Source organism: Loxodonta africana, chromosome X (assembly GCF_030014295.1).
Source record: "Loxodonta africana isolate mLoxAfr1 chromosome X, mLoxAfr1.hap2, whole genome shotgun sequence".
Classification (NCBI taxonomy): Eukaryota; Metazoa; Chordata; class Mammalia; order Proboscidea; family Elephantidae; genus Loxodonta; species Loxodonta africana.
The window spans coordinates 98,960,109-98,975,569 of NC_087369.1; the positions used below are offsets into that span (position 1 = coordinate 98,960,109).

Below are 15,461 nucleotides of genomic sequence, written 5' to 3' on the forward strand. Positions count from 1 at the left end.
ACTTGTAAGAAGGTCTTTGTTTGAGAAGTTTTGCCAATAGTTACAGAGGCAAAATACCTACACCAGTGGTCTTTGTGTGCCTAATACACGTATTTTTTTTTCTTTTAAGGAATAACAATTTTCACGGTTTCATTCAATAGGCCTTTTTCCTGCTTAAGATAGATAAGATTATGTAATTATTCCTTTATTTTTCTGATTATTTCATCATGCGGCATATGGTATACAGAACTATTGGATAAAATTAAAATTAGGGTCAGATAGGAGTCTTAAGATTTGGATCACAAAGATCCTTGTGACAGTTCTAGTATTGATAATGAGCAATCTAAATAATTTTAAGTGAGAGTGGAAAGGTAAGAATTAGTGCATAATGCACTCAGTGGTCTAATTGCTGATACTTATTTTATCTCCTTACTGTATCAAATGAGTCAGACGTCAGTGTGTATTTGAACTAACTTTGGTTGATGTTCTAAAGGGAAGACAGTTTTGCCATTTTTTTTAAGTTACTAATTTTCTTACATGCCAATTATGTTTTAATACTGTTTTGTTTTTATAAGAGAATATTTAATGTCTACCTTCTTAGGACAATGAAAGTTTAACTCTGAATATCAAAAAACAAGTTACCCTCAATGTAAAGATTCATTTGTTTTTTTGAACTGGTAAGACAAATTTCTTTTACTAAATACAAATTATAGAAAATCACAGTTAGCTCTTTTAAATTCTAATTGTATACTAAAATAAGTATTTTTAAATACAATAGTAACATATCTTTTGAAAAATGGGTAATACTAACAAATAATTTCCTGTAACATTATCTGATGCAATAATTATAATATATGACCTATGTACTTATGGAGTACTATGATCTCACTTCCCTTTTTAGCAATCAAAGAAAGCATCACTCTCAAGATATCTATAAAAATCCTTTATATTCTGAATTAGTATGTAATCATTTGGTAATGAAAACTCCAAATGCCCAAGAGATTTCTCAGAGACAAAGAGATTACTGCTATTTAGACTAAATTGGTTCACTTTCGTATCCTCAGGATTGAAATTTCTTTCTTTGATCTTGTTTTTAATTAATTTATACATTGTTATACTTTCACCTTGACAATACCTGTGATCCAAAATGTTGGTATACAATGAGGACTTCATAACTGAGATACACATAATGGAATCTGCAGGACTTAAGTCATATTCAAATGTAACCTTATTTGATAGTATACTTAACCCTATTGCTGTCGAGTCAATTCTGACTCATAGAGACCCTATAGGACGTAGTAGAACTGCCCCATAGTATTTCCAAGGAGCGACTGCTGGACTCGAACTGCCGACCTTTTGATTAGCAGCTGAGCTGTTAACCACAGTGCCACCAGGGCTCCTGATGTATACTAGCTTTCTGCAGAGGAGGATTTCCTTCACTCATAGGTTCCCTAACTGTTTCTGCTTTTCTCCTTGAGCTAGTAGTCAGTCAATATGCATACGAACCTGTTCAGGTGCTTGATAAAAGTAAGACTTGAAGCTGTTGAAATGAAGGTGTCTTGAAATTTGCAGGCACAAAGCACTAAAGTATGTCATCATATCAAATGTAGCAATGACCATTGCTATTCACAGGACAACATATTCATCTACAAAATTCCTGAAGTGCTGGTCTAAAAAAAAAAAAACCTAGCCCAACAAACATTGTGTCTTGAAGACACAGTTCACTTCTGGTCATGTGATCCACCACCAATTTTTGTGCAACTTTAGGAAAGACACATCCAAACATTAGGGTATAAAGACAAGGATGTTTTTCAAACACATTAATTACAGACTTTTTATAGATCATTATTGCCAGTACGAATAATTAGTCCTATGTCGAGTCAAGGTGACAAGACACTAGTGCTTGCTATCATGGATCCACTCTTGCCAACGTCATCGTGGAGGATAACATGGAAATAATTTGAACAGGAAAATATTGTTCCACCCACTACTCCAAAAACTGAAAAGATCTTCCATTTTATTTCTAGAATGAGTATCATATAGTCCCCTATTGTTGCTGCTCCAAATGTGGACAACACAAAGATGATTATCAAAGCTACCTAAATTTCAGTTACATCCACTTTTCCAAACCTCAGCATGCCTGAAGCATAAGTCTGCCAATGAACACAATAAAACATGAACATTCCAATAAATGAGCAGAAAAACAACCAGTTAGGATGAGTTCCTAAGCAAACAGCAACTGAAACTCCAGCTGCCATAAATACTATGGAAAGAAAGTCAAAACCATGGTCAAAGAGTTTCCCTAAAGAGAACAAGACACCAGGCACTACTCACCGAAGCAGGGAGTGAAACAGTAAATCAAAAAACAGTATTAGGGCAACTGACTGGACTGTCCCACAAAGCCATGACCCTGAACCTTCAAACCAACAGAGCTAATCCCATGAAATGTTTGGATGCACATAAGCAGTATCAGCAATTTTAGGCTTTTTTTTTTTTGGTTGCTGTAGTTGTTGTAAAATGACATATAACACCCTATTTGCCATTTCACTCATTTTCTAGTGTGCTACTTAATGATATCAGTTACACTCATCAAGTTGTGCAGTCATTAACCTTAATGGATGTCAATTTTCCCATTACCATGAACGTAAACTCACTACTTCCCAGAGAATGATTCCCTCTCTCCCTCCCCACTCCTACCCCAAGTAACCACTGATAGCAGTTGGTCTCTATATATTTTTCTTGTCTTTTCACATAAGTGAGGTCTATTGTGATCAACTAATTTCACTCAGCATAATGTCTTTGAAGTCCATCTATGTTGTAGCATGTATCAGGACTTCATTTCTCTTTATGGGTTAGTACTCCATGGTATGTATGTACCACATTTTGTTTATCCATTCATCTGCTGATGGGCATTTGGGTTCTTTCCACTTTTTGCTATTGTGAACAGTGCTACAATGAACATAGGTGTGCATATATATGCTTGTGTCACTACAATTTAGGTCCCCAGGGTATGCACCTAGGAATGGAATTACTGGGTCCTATGTTTTTTTTTTTTTTATGGTAGTTGTATTTTTAATTTTTTGAGGAATTGCCATACTGTTTTACATAACGGTTGTACCGTTTTATATTCCCACCAGCAATGGATAAAGGTTCCAATCTCCCCACATTCTTGCCAAGATTTGTTATTTACTTTTTTATCACTGCCATTCTAGTATTTACCACTCGTCTGTCAGTTTTTTGTACTGTGGTGACTTGTGTGTGGCTGTGATTCTGGAAGCTATGCCACTGGTATTTCAAATACCAGCAGGGTTACCCATGGTGGACAGGGTTTCAGTGGAGCTTCCAGACTAAGACAGACTAGGAAGAAAGACCTTGTGATCTACTTCTAAAAAAATTGGTTAGTGAATACCTTATGAACAGCAGCAGAACATAGTCTGATATAGTGCAGGATGAAGAGCCCATCAGGATGAAAGACAAAATACGATTGAGGAAGAGCCACCTCCTAAAAGTAGAGACAACCTAAATGACATGGATGGAGTAAAGCTTTTGGGGCCTACATTTGCTGATGTGGCATGATTCAAATGAGAAAAAACAGATTTAAACATACATTAATAATCAGAATGTGGAATGTATGAAGCATAAATCTGGGAAAATTGGAAGTTGAAAAAATGAAATGGAACACTTAAAGATAGATATTCTAGGTATTAGTGGGCTGAAACACAATGATATCGGCCATTTAGAATTAGGCAATATGAGCCACTATTCAAGGAATGAAAAATTGAAGAAGAATGGCATCAAATTCATTGTCAAAAAGAACATTTCAAGATCTATCCTGAAGTACAATGCTGTCAATGACAGAATAATATCCATACACCTACAAGAAGACCAGTTAATACAACTATTATTCAAATTTACACACCAACCACTAATGCTAAACGTGAAGATTTTTACCAGCTTCTGCAGCCTGAAATTGATCAAACATGCAATCAAGATGTATTTGTAATTATTGATAATTGGAATGTGGAAGTTGGAATCACAAAGGATCAGTAGTTGGAAAATATGACCTTGGTGATAGAAATGAAGTGGGAGATCACGTGACAGAATTTTGCAAGACCAATGGCTTATTCATTGGAAATATCTTTTTTTAAACCACATAAACAGCTACCATACACGTGAACCTGACAGATGGAATATACGTGAATCGAATCTACTACATCTGTGGAAAGAAACAATGGAAAAGCTCAATATCATTGGTAAGAACAAGGCCGGGGTCGAGTGGGGAACAGATTATCAATTGCTCATATGCAAGTCAAGTTGGAGCTGAAGAAAATTAAAACAAGTTCACAGGAGTCAAAGTACAACCTTGAGTACATCTCACGTGAATTTAGAGACCATCTCAAGAATAGATTTGACATACTCTTAAAAGCCTGTGAGCAGCCGTCTAGGACACTCCACTGGTCTCATCCCTTTGGGAGCAAGGAATAATGAAGAAAACTAAAGACACAAGGGAAAGATCAGTCCAAAGGACTAATGGACCACATCTACCACAGCCTCCACCAGACTGAGTCCAGTACACTAGATGGTGCCCGGCTACCACCACTGACTGCTCTGACAGGGATCACAATAGAGGGTTCCGGACAGAGCTGGAGAAAAATGTAGAACAAAAGTCTAACTTAAAAAGAAAGATCAGACTTGCTGGTCTGACAGATACTGGAGGAACCCTGAGAGTATGGACCCCGGACACCCTTTCAGCACAGTAATAAGGCCACACCTGAGGTTCACCCTTCAGCCAAAGATCGAACAGGCCCATAGAACAAAACAAGACTAAAGGGGTGCACCACCCCTGGGGTGGGGACTGGCAAGTAGGAGGGAATAGAAAAGCTATTAATAGGGAACCCAGGGTTGTGAAGGGAGAGTGTTGACATGTCATGGGGCTGTTAACCAATGTCATACAACAATGTGTATACTAACTGTTTGGTGAGAAACTAGTTTGTTCTGTAAACCTTCATCTAAAGTTCAATTAAAAAAAAGAATAGATTTGACACACTGAACACTAATGACCAAAAACCAGACGAGTCGTGGGATGCCATCAGGATATCATACAGGAAGAAAGCAAAAGGTCATTAAAAATACAGAAAAGAAGACCAAAATGGATGTCAGAGGAGACTGAAACTTGCTGTTGAAGTAGAGTAGCTAAAGTGAAAGGAAGAAATGAAGTAACAGAGCTGAACAGAAGATTTCAAAGCTCAGCTAGAGAAGACAAACCATTATAAGGAAATGTGCAAAGACATGGAGTTAGAAAACAAAAAGAGAAGAACACACTTGGCATTTCTCAAACTGAAAGAACTGAAGAAAAAATTCAAGCCTCAAATTGCAATATTGAAAGATTCCATATACAAAATATTGAAAAACACATGAAGGAAGCATGGAAAGAAGATGGAAGGAATACACAGTCACTGTACCAAAAAGAATTGCTGGACATTCCACCATTTCAGAAAGTAGCATATGATCAAGAACTGATGGTGCTGAAGGAAGAAGTTCAAGCTGCACTAAAGGCATTGGTGAAAAACAAGTCTCCAGGAATTGATGGAATATCAATTGAGATGTTTCAAGAAGTGGATGCAGTGCTGGAAGTGCTCACTTGTCTATGCCAAGAAATTAGGAATACAGCTACCTGGCTAACCAACTGGATAAGATCCATATTTGTGCCCATTCCAAAGAAAAGTGATTCCAAAAAATGCAGAAATTATCAAACAATATCATTAATATCACACGTGAGTGAAATAATTCAAAAATGGTTGCAGCAGTACATCAACAGGGAACCACCAGAAATTCAAGCCAGATTCAGAAGAGGATATGATACGAGGGATACCATTGTTGATGTTAGATGGATCTGAGCTGGAAGCAGAGAATATCAGAAAGAAGTTTACCTGTTTATTGGCTATGCAAAGGAATTCAACTGTGTGGATCATAACAAATTATGGATAGTGCCTTAGTTATCTAGTGCTGCTATAACAGAAATACAAGTGGATGGCTTTAACAAAGAGAAATTTATTCTCTCACAGTCTAGTAGGCTAAAAGTCCTAATTCAGGGCACCACCTCCAGGGGAAGGCTTTGTCTCTCAGCTCTAGAGGAAGGTTCTTGTCATCAATCCTCCCCTGGTCAAGGAGCTTCTCAGTGCTGTGACTCAATGAGGGTGGGTCCTGTCTGGTGCCACTCCTCAAATCAATTGAGAGACACCAGGCATTTGAAAAAGAGAAAGTAGACTTTATTGTAAGCCGGTCAAGCAAGGAGCTCAGAGACTAAGTCTCAAAATTAAGCTCTCTGAGGTTTGTGACTCCAGGGTAATTACAAATCTTGGGATAGGGAAGTTATGTATAAGTGATGAAGCTTCTGAGAATAGGTGGGCAATTCCAGGAACTAATTAACTTGTGTGTGGGTGAAGTGGGGGGGGGGTGTAGCATGGTAGTTAGGGGATTTTTTTTCAGAGTATGACGCATGATGTTCATCTAAGGACAGCTTTGCGGCTTATTGTGCACCTCTGAATGGAGGGGGAACAGTGAAGTAGCCTTGGGCTGCTACACAAGATGTCTCATCAGGGACTCACAGACTCTGGGTGTGATTGAAGGAGGGGAAACAGTTTAACTCTTTTGGTTGCATTCCCTCCTCTGGTTTTCAAGGTCTCGAAGAAAAATTTTTGTGTAAGTGGTGACCTGGAGCACTGGAACTTTTGAGCTTGCCAACTGGTGGAAGCATGTGCGTTGTAGGATCTGAGGTTTTTTAAGAGGAACGTGGTCGGGTATCTGAAGTATCATGATGTTTACAGCTGCTAGGTGATTTTGAGTGAACCTGGTAAGACAGTTTAAGAGGCAGGCCAAAAACAAACAGACTAGTAATAGAATTATTAGTGGAGTAACAAGGGGCCAGAGCCAGTGGAAACTGGGAAACAGAGAAGTTATCCGTGACATCAAATCAGATGGAGCTTGTAGCTGTTGTAAAAAGAGAGGGAAGAGCAGAATGACTGCCAAGATAGTAAAGGCAATGCAAACATTAAGAACACAATTATGGTAGCGAGTTTCTGGGTTAGGCATTAGCTTCGTTTTTTTAACAGATATTTTAAGTCCTGCACAGGCTCGCAGGTCTAGTTGTTTTGTTGAGGTTGTTCTTGTTGCAAAGGATTTTTTTTTGGGGGGGGGTGCAGCACAGGTTCGAGGCAAGTATGATGCACTAAAGCTTTGATGTTTTTGACTTTAGCTGCCGAGTGGGGGGTTAAAATAACAGTGTAGGTCCAGTCCACTGGGGTTCAAGGGGCTCTGCTCTCTAGGTTTTTGGTAGAACTTGGTCACCAGGTTGAAATTGGTGAAATGAGGCATGGACAGGATATCTCAGACAGCTAAGAGCATACTGTGAATAGAAGATAGGAAACCAGACAAAGACAACAAATATTTCTGGAAAGCGAGCTCTTCGGTGACAGAAACCTGAGTATTGGTGAAAGATAAGTTATTTTTAAGAAATGGTTTTTCATACATAATTTTGAAAGAGCTCAGTTTGAGCCTGCTTCCAGGGGCAACTGGTATCCAGAAGAGGGCTCAGGGCAAGGCTTGAGGCCAGGTTATCTTTGTTTTTTGACAGATATTAGCAATTTGGTTTTTCAGTGTGTGGTTCTTCTTTTCAACTTTTTTGCTTGACTGTGGTCTCCAGGCGGAATGTAAATTTTAGTTTATTTCTAAAAGTTTAGAGACTTCTTGTGTAATTTGTAAAGTGAAGTGAGATCTGTTGTCGCTTTTGATTGTTGCAGGCTAAACCTGGAAATGATTTTATTAAGGAGCTGTTTTGTAACTTTGATGCTTTCACTCAACCAGAGAAGATGTTGACAAACACTAGCATAAATTTATAATTGCCAGAGGCTCTTGACATGCCGGTAAAGTTGACCTGTCAGTCTTCTCTTGAACTGTCTTTAATATTGGATTCTAGTGGTAGGGGGCCTGGTTGTTTTGCACACACATTTGGCAGGAACAGGTTATCTGCTAGATGGCTCAATGAAGGTTTTCTCTAATAATGTGTTTACAGACTAGGTTGCAGTGGGCTTTCTGCCCGTCATGGGTAGAACAATATGCTTCATGGAGAAGGGGTCTATCAAGTGTCCTGGAAGTGTAACTTTTTCTGTGTGTGTACACTTTGATTCATGAGAATCTATTGTTGCTCCCCATTCAGCTGCTTGTTTGAGATCTCTAATAGCATAGTTTGGAGCTGTTTCTGGAAGTTGCAGAGAGGGGATTAAAGTTATCTCTCTACTAGTCTTTGAACTCACAGTTTGCTTGACAGCACTTTTGGCGGCTTTGGCAGCTTTAGCATTGCTTGAGACAGTACTGGATTTTTTTTTGATGTCCCGGGCAATGCATAACTGAAACTCGTGTGGACATTTTCACACCTTTAAGTAGGGCTAACATTTTTATGGGATATTTAATGTCTTTCCCGGCTGAGGTTAAAAGGCCTGGTTTTTTCTAAATGACCCCGTGAGCATACAGGACTGAGAAGGCATACCTGGAATCCATGGAAACATTGGCTGTACTTAGAGGGCTTCCGTGAGAACCATTAACTCTGTTCTTTGTGCCGAGGTTTTAGGCAGAAGAGGACAGGCTTCAAGGAGACATCGGTTTAGGTTACCACCGTATAGCCTACTTTTTGAGTTTTATTTTTTATGAAGCTGCTTCTGTCTGCGGAGATGGTTAAGTCTGGACTTGAAATGGGCTGGCCGCACAACTCTAGTTGACTGGAATAGACTTCTTTAATAGTTTGGAGGCAGTCATGGACCAGTTCACTTACAGGGCTTGTTGGTAACCAGCTGGCTGGGTCCAGGGTAGAAATTATTTCGAGCTTGAGCTCTGGGGTGTTTAGGAGCCGGACTTGGTAGCCAGCCATTCGGCCTGCTGTGAGCCCCTGCCTTTCTACTCCTGTATGGTGAGAACTGCCTGAGGCACAAACACAGTCACCGGCTGACCTAAGGTAAACTTTTTAGCTTCAGCTAAAAGGAGGTAAGTTGCTGTTACTGCCCTAAGCGAGGCTGGCCATCCCTGAGGGACGGGATCCAGGAGTTTAGAAAAATGTTACTGGTCTTTTTTAAGGACCCAGTTGTTAAGACCCCAGGGGCTAGCTTTTCCTTGATTTTCAAGAAGATTTGTTGACTTTTGGCTGTCCATCTGAAGGGGTCAGAGTCCTTTTCTTGAGTGGCTTCGTAGAGAGGCTTTGTTATTAATCTAAAGTTTGGGATCCAGATCCTGCAAAAACCAGCCATACCTAGAAAGCTTCGAAGTTGCCTCTGGGTGTTCGGGGTAGAGATCTGGAGTATTGCTTGTTTGTGCTCTGGCAGCAGGGCCCGCTGACCTTGAGAAATCTGGAAACTTAGGTAAGTTACTTTTTTGTCATGAGATCTGAGCCTTGGCAGTGGATAGTGGATAACTGGCCTGGGCTAGAAAGTTCATAGTTAGAATAGTGTTTTTATCTGAGTTTTCTTTGGTAGGATGGGCAACAAGGTCATTTATGTATTAAAGAAGAAGACCCTGAATCCTCTGCAGACCCCGGAGATCTTTTGCCAGGGCTGTTCCAAACAGGATGGGGCTATTTTTGAACTCCTGAGGGAGAACAGTCCAAAATATTTTTGTTTTTTTCTTGAATAGGGTTCTTCCCATTCAAAGGCAAATATTCTGGAGATTCAGGGGCTAAAGGAATGTAGAAGAAGGCATTCTTCAGGTCTAGGACAGTAAATCAGGTATAGTTCAGAGACAAAGAAGTTAGGACAGTATAAGCATTTGGAACCACAGGATGCAGGTCTTCAGTTACCTGATTGATTGTGCTTAAGTCTTGCACATACTGATATTTTCCTGTTTTTGGCTTCTTTACCGGGAGCACTGGAGTGTTTAAAGTTGATTTACACTGGCAAATGAGCCCTGCTTGTAGAAGTCTTTTAATTCGGGGCTGTAGACTGTGTCTAGCTTCTAATCTTAAAGGGTACTGTTTAAGATGAGGGGCTGTGGCTCCAGGTTTAAGCCCGAGACTGGATTTTCATTTGGAGCTTGGCTTAGCTCTCCTTTAGCCCAAGCTAGTAGGCTGACAGCATTTATAATTTCTTCCAGTATTTTGGGGGAAGAATCCACAGGGCCATGGGATAAAGCTAACGGGTAGGCCTGGAGGTTCCATCCATTCTTAGGCAGGACCTGTAGGCTCAGTTTTCTTTCTGAAAAGATGATCTGAGCATTTAGTTTTGATAATAGGTCTCATCCGCGCAATGGGATCCATATGCTTTAGGTCCCCTCAGTAAGGAGAGAGATGGCTTTTTTCATTGAACAAATCAGATGCAGAGAATGGAGTGTGTACACAGACTAATCCCGGAGTTCCATTTTCCTCCTGCCCAACAGAAACTTGTCTTAGTGGATAATGCCTTGTTGCCTGTTGCCCTGTTCTGGGTAGGGAAATCTCCTGTCTGAAAGTTACACCACTTCACATGTACAGCGGGGAAACCATTTCTGAGGTTGGTTTAGCCAGCTTAGATGGTTCCGGCAGATACCGGGGTGGGGCTGATGTTGGAGGAAAAGGGGAAAAACCATCTTCCCCTGGGGATTCAAAGACCTTTTGTCTCTTTATCTCAGTTTGAACCATAATTTTACATTGTTTTTGAATTTTTTGTTGTTATTCAAGGACATAAAGGGATCAGCATGTATTTTTTCTTATTTTATTTACCTTTTTGAATGCAAAACAAATCTAACAGGAGAATAGTATTAAAATTTAGGGAACTATTTTGAGGCCAATGTTCTCTATCATCTAATTGATATTGTGATCATGCAACGTTGCAGAAAATTTTTGTCCTATGTGTTTTTCATAGGATTATGACTTAAAAAAATCCCAATTAGCTAGGATGTATCTTACGGGGCTGCACTTTGGTGTATTTTCTGTTTTTTTTTTTTTTTTAATACCTGAGCCTAGGCTAAAACCAGAAACCAGAAAAACCAGAGTTCTAGAACCACAATGACCAAAGCGCAACAGAGGTTTCTTATGACCAGAGCAGTACAACCCCCAGCTACCCAGATTCTGACAGAATCAGCAATTCTCTTGGGCTCACACTGGCATAACCCTCAACCTCTCAGGCTCCGACAGAAATGGCAGTTCTCTTGGGTTCACACTGTTGTAACCACAGATTCTGATGGAAATGGTAGTTCTCTTAGGCTCCCACTGGCATAAGCTTCAACCATCAAGATTTCAATGGAAACAGCAATTCTCTTGGGCTCGCCCCTGGCTCCCAAGTCATTCACTCCCTCAGAAACCCTTAGGTACTTGTGACACCATTTGCACAGTACTCATCACGTCAGGATCCTTACCCAGAGTCTGTTTCTCAATCTTAAAAAGGTGGGTTGCCATGGGTTTGGGTGCAGCTCTGGCCTTGAAGGTCGATTCCACCGTCACCTCCTGGAGAATTTAGCTAGTGGGCACTGAGGGGAGGTTGTTGTACCTAGTGCCTAGAGGTGCTCCCAGGAGCTGGGTGGCTGAAGTTAGAAGCAGAATAAAGGTCTCACCTGGGTCACCAGAATTTGACGAGGGTGAGTCCTGCCTGATGCAACCTCTCGAGTCAATTGAGAGACACCAGGCCTTTGAGAAAGAGAAATTAGGCTTTACTGCAAGCCAGTCAAGCAAGAAGCTAGAGACTAAGTCTCATATCAAGCTCCAGTAGGTTGGGGATTCCAGGGTAATTATAAGGCTCAGGATAGGGAAGTTATGCATAATTCATGAAACTTCTGGGAATAGGTTGTCAATTCCAGGAACTAATTAACATGTGTGGGGGTGCAGTGGAGGGTGCAGCATGGTAGCTAGTGAGTATGTTTTTTTGGAATATGATGCATGAAGTTCATCTAAGAACAGTTTTGCAGCTTATTGCGCATGTCCAAATGGAAGGGGAGCAGTGAAGTGGCCTCGGGTGGCTACACAGGATGCCTTATCAGGAACTCACAGACCCAGGGTGTGATTGAAAGAGGGAAACAGTTTAAACTTGTTGGCTACAGTACAGGGACTCTGGGTCCAAAGAATATGCTATGCTCCCGGTGATTCTTTCTTGGTGGTATGAGGTCCCCATGTCTCTCTGCTCCTTTCTCTTTTTTATATCTCAAAAGAGATTGACTTAAGACACAACGTAATCTTGTAGATTGAGTCCTACCTCACTAACATAATTGCCTCTAATCCTGTTTCATTAACATCATAGAGGTAGGATTTACAACACATAGGAAAATCACATCAGATGACAAAATGGTGGACAATCACGCAATACTGGGAATCATGGCCTAGCCAGGTTGACAAATATTTTGGGGGAACACAATTCAATCCATGACAGACAGTATTGTGAAGAATTAGAATTCCAGAGCACTTAGTTGTCCTCATGCTGAACCTATACATAGACAAAAAGGCAGTCCTTGGAACAGAACAAGAGTATACTGTGTGATTTAAAATTAGGAAAGTTGTGCACCAGGGTTGTATCCTTTCACCATACTTATTCAGTCTATGGGCTGAACAAATAATACAGGGAGCTGGACTACGTGAAGAAGAATGGGGCATCAGCATTGGAGAAAGACTCATTAACAGCCTGTGATAAGCGTATGACACAATCTTGTTTTACTGAAAACAAAAGACCTCAGCCTTCAATATGGATTGCACCTCAACATAAAGAAAACAAAAATCCTCACAACTAGACCAGTAAGTAATATCATGATTAATGGAAAAAACATTGAAGTTGTCAATATTTCATTTTTCTTGGATACACAATCAATGCTCATGGAAGCAGCATTCAAGAAATCAAACTATGTATTGCATTGGGCAAATCTGCTGCAAAAGTCCTCTTTAAAATGTTGAAAAGCAAAGACGTCACTTCGAGGAGTAAGGTGCACTTGACCCAAGGCATGGTATTTTCAATTGTTCCATATGCATGTGAAAGCTGGACAATGAATAAGGAAGACCGAATAAGAATTGATGCCTTTGATTCATGGTGTTGGTGAAGAATATTGAATATACCATGGACTGCCTAAAGAATGAACAAATCTGTCTTGGAAGAAGTACAGCCACCATGCGTCTTAGAAGCAAGGACAGCAAGACTTTGTCTCATGTACTTTGGATATGTTATCCAAGGGACCAGACCCTGGAGAAGAACATCATGCTTGGTAAAGTAGAGGGTCAGCAAAAAACAGGAAGACCTCAATGAGATGAACTGACACAGTGGCTACAACTTTGGGCTCAAACATATCAACAATTGTGAGGATGTGGTGCAGGCCTGGCAGTGTTTTGTTCTGTTGTGCGTAGGGTCGCTTTGAGTTGGAACCAACTTAATGGCACCTAACAACAACAACATTGTAGTAGGGGTGAGGTGGTACCTCATAGTTTTGATTTTCATCTCTCAGCCTTGGTAGCGAAAACGATTAAGCTCTGGGCTGTTAACTGAAAAGTCGGTGGTTCAAACCCAGCCAGCATTTCCTTGGGAGAAAGATCTGACGATCTGCTTACATAAAGATTACAGCCAAGAAAACCATATGGGGCAGTTCTACTCCATCCCATGGGGTCACTGTTAGTGGAAATAAACTGAACAGTGCCTAACAACAACCATAATGGGTAATGACGATGAGCATCTTTTCATGTGTTTGTTAGCCTCTTGAATATCTTCTTTGGTGAAGCGTCTGCTTATATCCTTGGCCAATTATTTGATTGGGTTATTGTCTATTTGTTAAGTTGTAGAAGTTCTATGTATATTTTGAATACCAAAAACCAAGCCAAACCCTTTACCATCAAGTCGATTTTGACTCATAGCAACCCTATAGGACAGAGTAGAACTGCCCCGTTGGGTTTCTCAGAAATGGCTGGTGAATTCAAATGGCCGACCTTTTGGTTAGCAGCTGTAGCACTTAACCACTGTGGCACCAGGACTCTGTATATTTTGTATACTAGACTGTTATTTAAAGTACAGAAGTGCTTCAGTCCCTGGAGAAGGACATCATGATTGGTAAAGTAGAGGATCAGCAAAAAAGAGGAAGACCCTCAGTGAGATGGATTGACACAGTGGCTGCAAGAATGGCTTCAAACATAATAACGATTGTGAGGATGGTGCAGGACCAGATAACGTTTCGTTCTGTTGTACATAGGGTCTCTATGAGTCAGAACTGACTCAATGGCACCTAATGACAGCAGACCCTTATCGGATATATGGTGCCCAAAGATTTTTCCCTGGATATAGGGTTTTTTTTTTTATAAACTCCTTTGATCAACATAAGCATTTAATTTTTATGAGGTCCCAATTATCTATTTTGTCCTCTGCTGCTAATGCATTTGATGTTGTATTTGATAGTCTACTATTTAAAAAAAATTAGGTCCCATAGCTTCACCCCTATATTTTCTTGCAAGAACTTTAGGGTTCTGGGTTTAACATTTAGGTCCTTGACTCATTTTAGTTTTTGTGTATGGTGTGAGATGTAGATCTTGTTTCATTTTTCTGCATGTGGAAACCCAGTTCCCCCAGCAACATTTATTGAAGAGTCTGTTTCATCCCCATTTATGGACTTAGCACCCTTGTCGAAAATCAGCTGACCATAAATGTATGGATTTATTTCTGGGCTCTCAATTCTATTCCATTGATCTATGTGTCTATCATTAAACCAATACTAGGCTGTTTTGCAAGACCAACAACTTCTTCATTGCAAATACTTTTTTCAACAACATGAAAGGTGACTATACATGTGGACCTCACCAGATGGAACACACAGGAATCAAATTGGCTACATCTGTGGAAAGAGACCATGGAAAAGATCAATATCATCAGTCAGAACAAGGCTAGGGGTCGACTGTAGAACAGATCATCAATTGCTCATATGCAAGTTCAAGTTGAAGCTGAAGAAAATTAGAACAAGTCCACAAGAACCAAAGTATGACTTAAGTATATCGCACCTGAATTTAGAGACCATGTAAAGAAAAGGTTTGATGCACTGAACACTAATGACCAAAGACTGGATGAGTTGTGGAATGACATCAAGGACATCATACATGAAGAAAGCAAAAGGTCATTTAAAAGACCAGAAAGAAATAAAAGGCTAAAATGCATGTCAGAAGAGACTCTGGAACTTGCTCTTGAAAGTTAAGTAGCTAAAGTGAATGGAAGAAATGATGAAGTAAAAGAGCTGACCAGAAAATTTTAAAGGGTGGCTCAAGGAGACAAAATAAGTATTATAATGACACGTGCAAAGACCTGGAGTTAGAAAACCAAAAGGGAAGAACATGGTCAATATTTCTCAAGCTGAAAGAACTGAAGAAAAAATTCAAGCCTTGAGTTGCAATAGTGAAGGATTCTATGGGCAAAATAATGAACTACACAGGAAGCATCAAAAGAAGATGGAAAGAATACACAGAGTCACTGTACCAAAAAGAATTGGTCAATAATCAGTCATTTTAGGAGGTAGCATGT

At 40.1% G+C, this 15,461-nt stretch overlaps 1 pseudogene; it reads right to left on the reverse strand.

Moving 5' to 3' along the window:
* Positions 1-1,464: 1,464 nt before the first annotated feature.
* Positions 1,465-3,356, reverse strand: LOC100674160 (cholinephosphotransferase 1-like; annotated as a pseudogene).
* Positions 3,357-15,461: the final 12,105 nt, after the last annotated feature.